This window comes from Lethenteron reissneri, chromosome 17 (assembly GCF_015708825.2).
Source record: "Lethenteron reissneri isolate LAM-NWPU_2019-01 chromosome 17, ASM1570882v1, whole genome shotgun sequence".
NCBI lineage: Eukaryota > Metazoa > Chordata > Hyperoartia > Petromyzontiformes > Petromyzontidae > Lethenteron > Lethenteron reissneri.
Genome location: NC_083795.1, coordinates 13354984 through 13368424, shown reverse-complemented (window position 1 = coordinate 13368424; position 13441 = coordinate 13354984). Strand labels below are relative to the sequence as shown.

At 56.1% G+C, this 13441-nt stretch overlaps 1 protein-coding gene across 1 annotated transcript in view; it reads right to left on the bottom strand.

The window, feature by feature from the left end:
- Nucleotides 1–13199, bottom strand: part of LOC133343523 (complexin-1) — a 347833-nt gene extending 334634 nt beyond the window's left edge. Inside the window, exon 1 of the mRNA XM_061553192.1 lies at nucleotides 13105–13199. The gene's annotated coding sequence lies outside the window, so the exon portion shown is untranslated. The remainder of the gene's footprint in view (nucleotides 1–13104) is intronic.
- Between the last annotated feature and the right edge of the window lie 242 nt (nucleotides 13200–13441).

Genomic DNA, 13441 nt, shown 5'->3' with positions numbered 1-13441 from the left:
TGTGTGTGTGTTGCAGCTGAGTTGTGTGTGGTGCAGCTGAGTGTGTGTGTGTGGGGCAGCTGAGTGTGTGTGTGTGGTGTAGCTGAGTGTGTGTTTGGGGCAGCTGAGTGTGTGTGTGGTGCATCTGAGTGTGTGTGTGGTGCAGCTGAGAGTGTGTGTGCAGCTGGTGTGTGTGGTGCTCTGAGTGTGTGTGTGGTGCAGCTGAGTGTGTGTGTGGTGCAGCTGAGTGTGTGTGTGGTGCAGCTGAGTGTGTGTGTGTGCAGATGAGTGTGTGTGTGTGGTGCAGCTGAGTGTGTGTGTGCAGCTGAGTGTGTGTGTGGTGTGCAGCTGAGTGTGTGTGTTGGTGCAGCTGAGTGTGTGTGTGGTGCAGCTGAGTGTGTGTGTTGTGCAGCTGAGTGTGGTGTGTGTGCAGCTGAGTGTGTGTGTGTGGTGCAGCTGAGTGTGTGTGGTGCAGCTGAGTGTGGTGTGGTGCAGCTGAATGTGTGTGTGGTGCGTGCGTGGTGGTGAGTGTGGTGCAGCTGAGTGTGTGTGTGTGTGCAGCTGAGTGTGTGTGTGGTGCAGCTGAGTGTGTGTGTGTGCAGCTGAGTGTGTGTGTGTGGTGCAGCTGAGTGTGTGTGTGGTGCAGCTGAGTGTGTGTGTGTGTTGTGCAGCTGAGTGTGTGTGTGTGCTGCAGCTGAGTGTGTGTGGTGCAGCTGAGTGTGTGTGGTGCAGCTGAGTGTGTGTGTGGTGCAGCTGAGTGTGTGTGTGGTGCAGCTGAGTGTGTGTGTGGTGCAGCTGAGTGTGTGTGGTGCAGCTGAGTGTGTGTGTGGCTGAGTGTGTGTGTGTGGTGCAGCTGAGTGTGTGTGGTGCAGCTGAGTGTGTGTGTGGTGCAGCTGAGTGTGTGTGGTGTAGCTGAGTGTGTGTGTGGTGCAGCTGAGTGTGTGTGTGGTGCAGCTGAGGTGTGTGTGTGGTGCAGCTGAGTGTGTGTGTTGGTGCAGCTGAGTGTGTGTGTGGTGCAGCTGAGTGTGTGTGTGTGGTGCAGCTGAGTGTGTGTGTGTGCAGCTGAGTGTGTGTGTGTGCAGCTGAGTGTGTGTGTGTGTGGTGCAGCTGAGTGTGTGTGTGGTGCGTAGCTGAGTGTGTGTGGTGCAGCTGAGTGTGTGAGTGTGGTGCAGCTGAGTGTGTGTGTGTGGTGCAGCTGAGTGTGTGTGTGGTGCAGCTGAGTGTGTGTGTTGTGCAGCTGAGTGTGTGTGTGTGGTGCAGCTGAGTGTGTGTGTGGTGCAGCTGAGTGTGTGTGTGTTGTGCAGCTGAGTGTGTGTGTGTGCAGCTGAGTGTGTGTGTGGTGCAGCTGAGTGTGTGTGTGGTGCAGCTGAGTGTGTGTGTGGTGCAGCTGAGTGTGTGTGTGGTGCAGCTGAGTGTGTATGTGTGGGGTATCTGAGTATGTGTGTGTGGTGCAGCTGAGATATCTGTGTGTGGTGCAGCTGAGTGTGTGTGTGGTGCAGCTGAGTGTGTGTGTGGTGTAGCTGAGTGTGTGTGTGGTGCAGCTGAGTGTGTGTGTGGTGCAGCTGAGAAGTGCGTGTGTGGTGCAGCTGAGTGTGTGTGTGGTGCAGCTGAGTGTGTGTGGTGCAGCTGAGTGTGTGTGTGTGGTGCAGCTGAGTGTGTGTGTGTCGTGCAGCTGAGTGTGTGTGTGTGGCGCAGCTGAGTGTGTGTGTGTGGTGCAGCTGAGTGTGCGTGTGTGGCGCAGCTGAGTGTGTGTGTGGTGCAGCTGAGTGTGTGTGTGTGGTGCAGCTGAGTGTGTGTGTGGTGCAGCTGAGTGTGTGTGTGTGGTGCAGCTGAGTGTGTGTGTGTGGTGCAGCTGAGTGTGTGTGTGTGGTGCAGCTGAGTGTGTGTGTGTGGTGCAGCTGAGTGTGTGTGTGTGGCGCAGCTGAGTGTGTGTGTGTGGCGCAGCTGAGTGTGTGTGTGGTGCAGCTGAGTGTGCGTGTGTGGTGCAGCTGAGTGTGCGTGTGTGGTGCAGCTGAGAAGTGCGTGTGTGGTGTATCTGAGAATTGAATCGGACTAGGATGTGTGTGTGTGTCCATGGATGTGGAACCCAGCGACCCGAGTTTGATTCCCGTTCACGGTCAACACCAGTGACGATTATTTGAACCGGTCCTGAGCCTCCCCTAGGTCGACTCAGCCTCAAATGAATACCTGAAGCAGGTCGGGCGTTGTGTTGGCCACCCACCCCCTGGTGTGACGTACCGGCCATCATAGGTGCTCGCTAACAAAACTTGCCCCAACAGTCTGCCAAAGGCTATAATGTGGTTGCAACATAGATGTCTGCATGTGTGAGTGTGTGGCTGTAGCTGGGATGTGGTTAGTGTGTGCCACTGAGATGCGTGTCAATGCGTGTTTGTCTGTCTGAATATGTGTGTGTGCATGCGTGTGTGTTTGTGCATGTGTGTGTGTGCATGCGTGTGTGTGTATGCATGTGTGTGTGTGCATGCGTGTGTGTGTGTGCATGCGTGTGTGCATGTGTGTGTGTGCATGCGTGTGTGTGCATGTGTATGTGTGCATGTGTGTGTGTGCATGCGTGTGTATGTGTGTGCGTGTGTGTGTGTGCGTGTGTGCATGCGTGTGTGTGCATGTGTGTGTGTGTCCGGCCCGTGATCCATTTGGTGAGAATCTGAACTCGACATGCGGGTCGATGCGCGACCACGTGACGCGGTGCCTTTTCCTCCCCTCGCCCCATCAGCCCCTCCCGACGCCCCCTCCCCCATTACCTTCCCAGAACCATGAACCAAAGCAGCCCGCACGAGTGCCCTGCTCTATACACAGTGACATCAGCCGTCTCATACACTCACAAAACATCAGCCACCTTCCCTCCATCAACCCACCAAAACTACATCACCCCCTCGCATTCGCTCCATCCGCCAATCGCCCCCCTTTCATTCGAGCCCCCCCCCCCCCAAGCCCACCCCTCCCACCAAGCCCCCCCCCCCCCCACCTTCCGTGAGTGACATTGCGAGCTAAATTAGGCCGATGCAGGTCAAAGGTGACAGGGTTGAGCCCTGCAGACCAAAAAAACCCCCATCCCACCGCTCATACAGGCACGGGTACCGCTCTGCTCAGTCGGCAGTAACCTCACAACCAACTGTAGTCAGCACGGGTCAGTATCAATCCACTGCCGGATGAAGGCCTCCCCAAACCGCTGTCTCCATCTCTCGCGATGCGACAATTCAGCTGCGCGCGAGCTGATTTCGTCGTTCCGTCTCCACGGTGGACGTGCTCTCAGATTCGCCAACAAAGCCAAACATCCCATTTGTGGTGCTGGGCAAACATAGCCAGAGCCTCTTGTGCTGTTCCCACGTGGCACAGTAAACGAATTGAATCCCGAATCGCGGTGCGCGATGTCTTTTGAGCGAAATTACACTGGCAGTGATCTCGGATAACGATTGGATTTGATCCAAAAATATAACGCAAAATTAGCTTAATTGCCCGTCCTAGTGGCGCTAATGGAATGTTAATACATTCCATTAGGACGGGATGGGGAGTGGGCGGGATAATCTACTGCGGGGAGATCTCGCACGGGCACAGCCGCTGCGGCCGAGAAGCGGGGGGGATGTGAGGTTGACGCGACCTGCAGACTGACGATGGGGCGAAGCCAGAGGCGACGCGAAGCTCCCGGCTCGGGATGGAACCCCACGTGGACTCAAACACGCGCTGAGTCATTCCGCCCGCACGAACAAATCGCCCTCAAACGCGCCCCATATCGCCGCATCTCGGACTCTGGGCAGGTCTTGAGCCAGGCAGGCAAACAACAGTCAATAGTTTGTTAGTACTTGAAATTGAGAGATTAACTTGGAACATTAAACGATTTTAAAATAATTTTAATTTTACCAGGTAAGGCCCACGGAGCTATAAGATAGCTTTTTTCAGAAGCGACCTGGCCACAAATGATAGCTCAACGAAGTGGCTTATCACGTGAAATGGAAACTGGAGCAACCAAATAATCTAAACACGCACGTTGATTCTAAATGTGGAGGGAAAACCGGGAGGACCTGGAGAGAAAAAAATCCACGCCACCACGGGAAGAGAAACACGCAAACTCCAAATATACAGCAGCAGGCGTCTGGGTCGGGATCGAACCCACGATCTCCTGTATACCAGGCGAGGTAGTTAACGTCTCGCCAGGGATGAGGAGGGTGACGGTGGTGCTGTCTTCCTCGTCGTATGGATTTTGAGCTATCTCGGTTCCTCCGGTTTGCAGACACACGAAGCTAATCACGAACTCACGGAACTGGCCAAACATCTCAAGCGCATCGGGACACCTCTTGGATAAGCGTCTCGAGACGCAGCAAATCTTTGCCTGGATATTTAAATGGCAGCAGTGTTCGTCGCGGGAGTTTTTACGATTCAACAGACACAGGTTCACGTACGAAACAAACAGCAGCATTGGGAGCATTAAACCCCAGACTCTTATCCACCACTCTCCCCCCTGCCGCCCCATCTTCCCACCCCACCACCACCCCCGCTCCAGCACAGATGGAACAATTACAATTGCACGGCCACATCCGAAATTGTTACCACGCCGCTCAATAATGGATGGGCCGGGCGTGTGGTGAGGAAAAGTGCCGAGTGATGCAAATCAGACGATGAATGTTTAATGCGGCTGAGAGTTGTGCGTGAGCCCAGAACCCCGTCCCGGGGGGGGGGGGGTGAAGGGAAAGGGGGGCATAGGCGGCGATGTCATTGGGAGGGGAGTCGAGGGGTAGGGGGGGGGGTAGCCAGATTGGGCGAAGCGCGGCTGTGACCCAGGGCTGTGGAAGAGGAGGTTGGTGGATCAGAAAGTGATGCGCGAAGCCACCGAATTCGTTGGCTGCGAGGTGGCCCGGAGATGGCAGTACAACACGTGGGTGCATCTACCGGTCTGTTCGAGCCTTTGAGCGTCATCGCTTGCGTGGTGGGTTTACATATATATATATGAATCGACGGCGTGTCAATACCTGGACTGGGGAGACAAAGGCGGTCGGGCGTGGTACTAGCCTGAAACAAAGAGGTCTTGAGGCTTTCTCCCCGTTTAGCCTCACATACTGTTGACGCAATTGCTGTTAAGTCTGAGTCGACCTAGGGGGGTGCCGACAAAAGGGGCAGCTACTACTACTACGACGACGACGACGACGACGACTCTCCACTGATGTTCGACCGTGGCTTGGGAATCGAACTCGTAATACAGTGCGGTCACAACACCGCCCTAACCCGCTGGGCCCTTAACAGACTGGAAGGGCAAGTGTTGTTATCGAGCACCTATGAAGGATCGGAACGGCGCATGAAGGGGTGGATGGGCCAGCACCGCGCCCGTCCGCCTTTGTCTACCCAGTGGCGATATGTACACATCACACCAGGTACTACATTTGAGGCTGAGTCACTGGTATTGGCCATGAGCGGGAATCGAACCCGGGTCGCCGGGTTCATAGCGCAGTGCGCTAACCGCTACACTACCGCTCCTCACCGCCACCACCTTACACACATATATATGCAAAGACAAAGATCCCCCACATAGCATCTGTATCGGAGAGAGGCGTCTGTGCTCCCCACTCGGCCTGTCAGCTCGACAGCCACCACTCAGGGGCGGCATCTCGTTACGACGTCGCTCACGGGGGCATGGAGAAGTCGAATTTGACACGGAGGGTGACGCCACCTTCTCGGCTCTGCTCTCGAACAAGACTCGAGACAGAAGAAAATAAAAACAAACTCAACGCATTCGACAAGAACACAGTGGTATTAAAACGGCGACCTTTTTGGGCAACGGACCCTCTCCATGATTTGATTCGTGCGGCTATGAAAAAGGATCATCGCCCGTAACGTCGCCGTGTTATTGTAGCTACGGGGCAAATGCGGCCGTGAAGGCGTGAAATGTTGCACGTGCTGCGTATCGCCGAGACGTCGTCGACGCGGATGAAGCGGGGTCGACGTGGCTCCCGGGGAGAGCGCCTCTTGGTGGCTTCAGCGGATGACGCTGGTGACGCTGCTGCTGATGATGATGCGTTGGCAGTGGTTCTCAAGCACGATTAACAAACACCGAAAACGCATTCGTCAATAACGCTCTGGCCTTACCCAAAAAAAATCTGCGACGTTTCAGGCAATGGCCCCTCTTTATAGCCCAACACGTCGACGATCGCATGTCTATTTTCGAGCAGTATTGCTGACGAATGTGTTTAGTATTAATGTATTATGTGTTTGTTTGCTAACGGTGCCTGTGCACCATCGCTGCCAATGCAGCCGCAGCTTCGCCGAATGAATGAGAAACGGGACGTCGCTCATCTGCGTTGGCAAACCTTGATGGACATTCCACATTCCTATTACGGGACAAAGTCCCCCTCTCTCTCTCTCTCTCTATCCCTCCCTATAGTACAACCGCCCTTGACTTCCCACAACAGCGATACCTGTTTTATCGACCCGCAAGCGGCGATGGTGATGGGGCCGAGGCGACCGCAGAGCGCTATTCAAGCACGCGCCGTTTTGATTGCGAGTCGAGCGCTCTTGCCACTTCACAATGACAATAATAATAATAGCGCACATCTGTATAAGAATAGTAAATCATTTAACGCTTAAAATCCCCGTGGCAATTTTATTTCGGGGGAAAAGCTGCGGGTGCCATCGCCACCCCGCCGTGGCAATTACAGCCACGCCAGGCTGCCGTCTCGTGCCACTCGTCCCCGTGTCGTCACTCACTCACTCACCCCATCCCCTCCCTCCCCATCCCCTCCCTCCCCATCCCCATCCCCTACCTCCCCATCCCCTCCCTCCCCATCCCCTCCCTCTCCATCCCCTCCCTCCCCATCCCCATCCCCTCCCTCCCCATCCCCTCCCTCCCCTCCCCATCCCCTCCCTCCCAATCCCCTCCTTTCCCATCCCCTCCCTCCCCTCCCCATCCCCTCACTCCCCATCCCCTCCCTCCCCATCCCCTCCCTCCCCTCCCCATCCTCTCTCTCCCTCCCCATCCCCTCCCTCCCCATCCTCTCCCTTTCCATCCCCTACCTCCCCATCCCCTCCCTCCCCCTCACCTCCCTTTCCATCCCCCCTCCCCTCCCCATCCCCTCCCTCCCTCCCCATCCCCTCCCTCCCCATCCCATCCCCTCACTCCCCATCTCCTCCTTCTCTTATCTCCTCCCGCCTCCTCCTCTCTCTCTCTGTGCCCTCTGCTTATCTGTGTGGTTGGTGAGGACCAGTCGATCGATTCACATGACGTCTTCCCACAAAGGGGTACAGTTCATTTTATCGACCACAGAGGGAGGAGGATGATGATGATGATGACGATGATGATGTTTAACACGTGCGGATTTTCGCGAGCGATATTGTGATTCATAATTGATTTTCTAGTCAGATCGCGTTAGTAGAGAGTGTGTCGTACAGACTCCTCCACCCGACACATCAAACTTTATTATTTGGCTGACCCAAAAGTCCATGATAAATGGTGATGGATGATGATGACGAGCCGACACTCGAACGGGGGGGGGGGGGGGGGGTTGAACTCTCAACCTTCCGAGTGTGCGTCAAAAACTCGAGCCACAGTAAAGCATCATCATCGGCAGAATCATCCACACTCACAGGCATCATCATCACCATCGCGTGAAGACCAGCCGGCGAGTGGGGATGGAACCGCACGGCTGTTCACCGCAGCTCGGCTGTGCGCGCGGGAGGTAGCGGTGAGCACGCAGAGAGCAAGGGGTGATTATTCTTTGGTTCTTTCGGGCAATAGGTGAGTTCATAAGTGAGTAGGGGTGAGTTCCACAGGTGAGTAAGAGGTGAGTGTCGCACGACGCAATGACATTACCACATTCGCCCCCCCCCCCCCCCGCCCGCCCCCACCTCCTCCACGGCTTCTCTCGTCTCATTAGAGGCGAACCGAGATCCGGGTCGAGCAGAATGGGTCGCGGGGGGCTGGCGACCGCTTGCCGCCTCTCGGCCTCTCGGTCTCTCCCTGCGCGCCCCCTTGAAGGCGAGGCTACATCGCGGCAATCAGACACAAAGGCGGAAGACAATTAACCCCTAATGGCAACGCTATTATCGCGGCACGGCGCACTCGGAACTCGGGGCGCGGCTCGCTCTGCGATGGGCAGCAAACTCGGGTGCCCCCCCCCACCACTCCAACACCCCCTCTGCCCCAACGCCCCACACCCACCTCGATCGTCTGCCTCGTTCCGTCGTTATACAATTGACACGACTCACAAATTCGATACGTGGCGATACGATGCAAATGACAATCGCGACGATAATGCTACTGCTGCTGCTGTACGCTACGACAAAAGTCCAACATACACCATAACAATAATTCAGTGATAACGTGCAGCCGTTTGTGAATGCACTGCTGGATGAAGGCCCGTCTCGTGCCGTGTTGGTCACGGTGACTGTTAGTTGACCATACTTCACCACGCTCACCATTGGTGGTGAGTGAAGGTGGGGTTGGTGGGGGCGCGGGGGTGAGGGAGGGTGGAGAGGCAGGACCAAATCAGGAATATAATAATGATGATGATAATGATGATGGTGATAAGGAAAGTTATTCTGCATTGAAGTGTTTGGCTAATTACCTCAATTACAATCGCCGAGAGGGTGACTGCGTGTGGGAGGAAGTCGCGGAACCTGGAGAAACTCGCCCCCCCACCACCTTCCGCGACTCCCGCCTCCTACAACCCCTGGCAAGCCCTGGCGGCGGTCACCCCCGCACCTCCGATCGGCACGGTCGGCTACGTACGGTGCGAAAGAAGTTAAACGCGCAGACGCCAACGAGGCTCAAACCCGCTTCCCTTCCGAGATGCGGCAACTGTGGCCATCATGATCGATCCACTGCTGAATGAAGGCCTCCCCAAACAACGATCCGCCCCAGCACGTGAACCGATTTCATCGCTCCGTCTCCGCGGTAGACGTGACCCACTCGCGAACCTCGACCACAACCGGGTCTAGTCCGTGACGCGTCCTGCCCAAGCTCTCTCGCCCATCTTCGCAGCCAATATGATGCCTTCGACCTGCGCGTGGGACGAATCATGTGGGGGCCCATCCAATTATGGATCCGCACCCGTCATGGCAACGTGGAAACTTCCATCGCCGGCGAGGGGCAACCGCACAGGGAGATGGGCGTCGAACGCGCGGCTCGTGTGAACAAGGAGACCGCTCACCGCGACTGTCCGTGACGATTCCTCTCTTCTCTCGCTCACAGTGGACACCGAAGGCGGCCACAGGTTCTTGTCGGCAATGTTTGGGTGCATTTGGTGAACGCGACTTTCTTAACTCGACAATTCACACGCGCCCGCTGCCAGCAGCGTGATGTCAAGGCCAGCCACGTGGTGTGCCTCGCTCCCCCCTCCCCCTCACCCCTCTTTATATTTGTCTTTATATTTTTAACTCAAATTGTCCATTATAAAATGTGAAATTGTAGCGAGAGGGTCACACACGCGAGCGCTCTTTCTGGAAGTAATTACAGCGACACCCCGACCACTCGAGTCGAACACCCCCCCTCCCCCCCCGCCCCGCCCCCCCTCTTCACGCATCGCTCACCGCAGGCCTACCATTAGCAGGTACAGCGTCAATCACAAGGTGGGCACCTGCTGATTTGGAAACTCTCACAAAGGTAGAGCAAATTGCCAGTGTGAGTGCTCACCCGGGTTCTGCATGAGGGGACACACGGAGACACAAAGACAAAGATCGTCCGTGTAGCCGTAACAGACTGTTGGGGCAAGTGCTGTTTAGCGAGCACCTATGAAGGCCAGAACGGCACACGAGGTGTGGGTGGCCAGCACCACGCCCGGTCGCCTTTGTCTCCCGAGTGGCGATGTTTACACACCGCACCAGGTACTCATTTGAGGCCGAGTCGACCTAGGGGAGGCCCATGACCGGTTCAGATACTCGTCACCGATGTTGGCCGTGAGCGGTAATCAAACTCGGGACGGATACAACGACAAGCGCCGTTCGCCACTTAGTGGCGGCGAAGTCGCCACGGCGCTTGTGCCAGGCGAGCCGCATTGTGAGGCCACGCGAAGTGTCAGATGGCTCGCTGACAGGAGGGACAAACCCAGGTGCCATGGGTTGACTAACTCACTGGCAGATGCACCGACGGTGCTCACCACTGTGACACACTAATAGATGAAGATCCCTCCTATAGACGACACCGACTGCTGGGGCAAGTGCTGCTAGCGAACAGCTTTATGAAGGTCGGCACGACGCGCCAGGGGGTGTGCGTGGCACGTGCCAACAGAAGTCTGAGAAGTGTTACCATAAACCACATTCTCTACATTGAGTCTCAATCGGCTCTCCTCGAGTGTAGGGGTCTTGATCCATTCATAAAACACATTCCTGCGGAGGGAGCTGGTAGGAACATTGGGTTGCTCGGTCAATGGCCAGGGTCAACGGCAGCGTGGTGTATTCCGCAAATATGCCCGACTGTGAGGGCGGGCACAAGCCGGCGTGAGTAGGTTAAACGTTGAGTTGTATAAGGGCACCACGGGGTGAACAGCTCCTCCTCACCCAGCCCCTCCCCACCCACCCTCCCCACCCAGCCCCTCCCCACCCGGCCCCTCCCCACCTTCCCTACCCAGCCCCCCCCCACCCTCCCTACCCAGCCCCACCCTCCCAATCCAGCCCCTCCCTACCCTCTCCTCCCCACCCAGCCCCTCCCTCCCCACCCAGCCCCTCCCTCCCCACCCAGCCCCTCCCTGCACGACGAACGGACGGACACAATAATCCCCTGTGGGCGGGTGTAACAAGAGGTTCCTACCGGTATAAATCGACTGATTAATTGTTTTTGTCGACCTAAAAAATAATTCGTTGATGGAATCACTGCAGCCCTCAAATGCAGATGAGTGACGCCACTCATCTGCGATTCACAGGTTGGCTACGTACGGTGCGAAAGAAGTTCAACGTACATACGTCACAAAAACCCGGCTCCGTTGTCTCCTCCCGTGGCTTCGACACCGTGGGAATGATTGAGACACGAAGCTGCGAGTGGCTATGTATGCGTGCGGTGTGTGTGGTGTGGTGTGTGTGGTGCGGTGTGTGTGGTGTGGTGTGTGTGTGGTGTGTGGAGGGGGGGTGTGTGGGGGGGTGTGTGTGGAGGGGGGTGTGTGGTGTGTGTGGTGTGTGTGGTGTGTGTGTGGTGTGGTGTGTGGAGGGGGGGTGTGTGTGAGGTGTGGTGTGTGTGGTGTGTGTGGTGTGTGTGTGGTGTGTGTGTGGAGGGGGGTGTGTGTGGGGAGCGGTTGTGCAGTGGTTAGGGCACGTGCGACCCGAGTTCCATTCCCGTTTACGACCAATAACATGGGCGAATGTTTTAATCGGTTCTGGGCACCCCCTATGCCGACTCAGCCTAAAATGACGACCTTGATGCGGCGTGTAAACATTAGCACCGGAGAGACAAAAGCGAACGGGAGTGGTGTTGGCCACCCACCCCATTGTGTGCTGTCCCTGCGGGCTCCCTAACAGCACTTGCCCTCGCAGTCTGTTAAAGCCTCTACAGGGAATATATGTCTTTGCCATGTGTTCTGAACACCAATTAAGTGAAGTTAAATATACTTGTTTAAATACCAACCGATGCAACACTCACGACAAAGCAGGTAAACAGAAATGTACGAACGTCCACCGCTCGCAAGCGCCTCTGCGCCACAGTGCTCTACTTAGCGCGTTGTACTCACAAGTCGACACAATGTAACTCTAAATTTTGATTTGAAGCTTTCGTGACTGCAGGGATTCATCTTCTTGGTTCTTTCGGTAAAGTCACGTAGAAGGGAAGTAATAAAATAATAAAAATAAAACATAATAAAATTATTCTTACGACGTTTCGGCCACAACGCAAGCAGCCGTCCTCAGGTGAAGACCAGGTCCGTCGAGGCGACAGAGTCGCCTCACCTGAGGACGGCTGCTTGCGTTGTGGCCGAAACGTCGTGAGAATAATTTTATTATGTTTTATTTTTATTATTTTATTACTTCCCTTCTACGTGACTGTACCGAAAGAACCAAGAAGACAATGTAACTCACTTCGCATTTGTTTCGGTAATTTGCTTCCAAGGCACAGGAGCGCGAGTGCGGCCATGCAACCCAAACTCTGGACCGCAGAGTGAACCCACTGTGGTCGTCTGCACTCCTTCAACTGAGGAGGAGGAAACAGCGACACGAACTCTCTGCTGAAGCCCATCTCGTCGTGGTCAGTAGCAGACCTCCACATTGGCATTTAGCTCCCGAACCATATTGCTGCTGTGCGCAAGAGTAGTGTCAGCTTGAAAGCGGCAAACAATCGTAGCTCTGAGTCGCCGTGAATTTGAGTTCCACGACCCGAACCGTTCCATGGAAGGTGGGGGGGGGATCCAATCCCCATTCGTGGATGTCGCCACGCCCATCATCCCCTCATTCTCCAATTACCCCCTCCCCCAGACCCCCTCCCCCAACCCCCCTCCCCAGCCCCCCTCCCCAACCCCCCTGCCCCAGCCCCCCTCCCTCAACCCCCCTCGCCCAACCCCAAACCCCCCTCCCCCAGCCCCCCTCCCCCAACCCCCTCCCCCAACCCCCTCTTCCCCAGCGCCCAGGCCACACGACCCTGTATTCCACCCCTCCCCCCAAAATGATTATTTGTCAGAGGGGGGAAAAAAACCGGACGAATTTTTTATTTGCCGTTTTAAAGGGACCGCGTCGCATTCCCCCCTTCCCTTGCTTCGCCGGCGTCTGTGCCGCGCCCGTCTGCGCCTATGGCCTAGTGGTGATACCCGGCTCCTCCCGGCTCTTCCCCACCGCGCCCAGACGAAAGCGAACACCGGCCAGGGGTAACCGAGCAACGCACCGGCTCATACCGGTCACCGGTCCCAGAGCCTCCCTCCGTACCTCCCCATACGCGTACTGTGATACAGCGAACGTAGACACACACACCGGTGCATGCAAACATTCATCCATGTGCGCACACACACACTTAGCTCGCCTGGCTCACGAAGGCGCTAGTCTTTCCACAGTGCGTTGCATGGACCGACGCTGTTGTTCATTGAAACATCCAGATACATACCTTAAAACACACAATTCTGTATTCGCATCACCGCTTCGTGAGTTACACGCGACCGAGCCGGGATGAGTCTAAACACCGTCGTGATGGCCACACGGTTACATTTGCCGACTCACCGCGGTCCGCGCGATCTCGTTCAGCACCCTCTCGGCCGTGGACAGCTCCTGGGCGAGCCGAGCCGGTCCCGGGGTAAAGCCACGGGGAGCCTTGGGAGAAGCAACCCAGGGGGGGGGGGCAAGGCAAGACGGCTGGCAAGAACGTGGAGTGGCAGCTTCTCTCGGCACGAATCACTGCGCTCCTCGCTAGCGACAGGGTTCGGTGTTAGAGGTTTAATTGGGCGGAGAGGGAGAGAGAGCGGGAGAGAGTGAGAGAGTGCAAGCTTGGTACGTACAGTGCCGTCCCTTCTGTATTCGGAGACTCATGGGTCCCGGTCTGATTGTGCGCTTCCGAAAG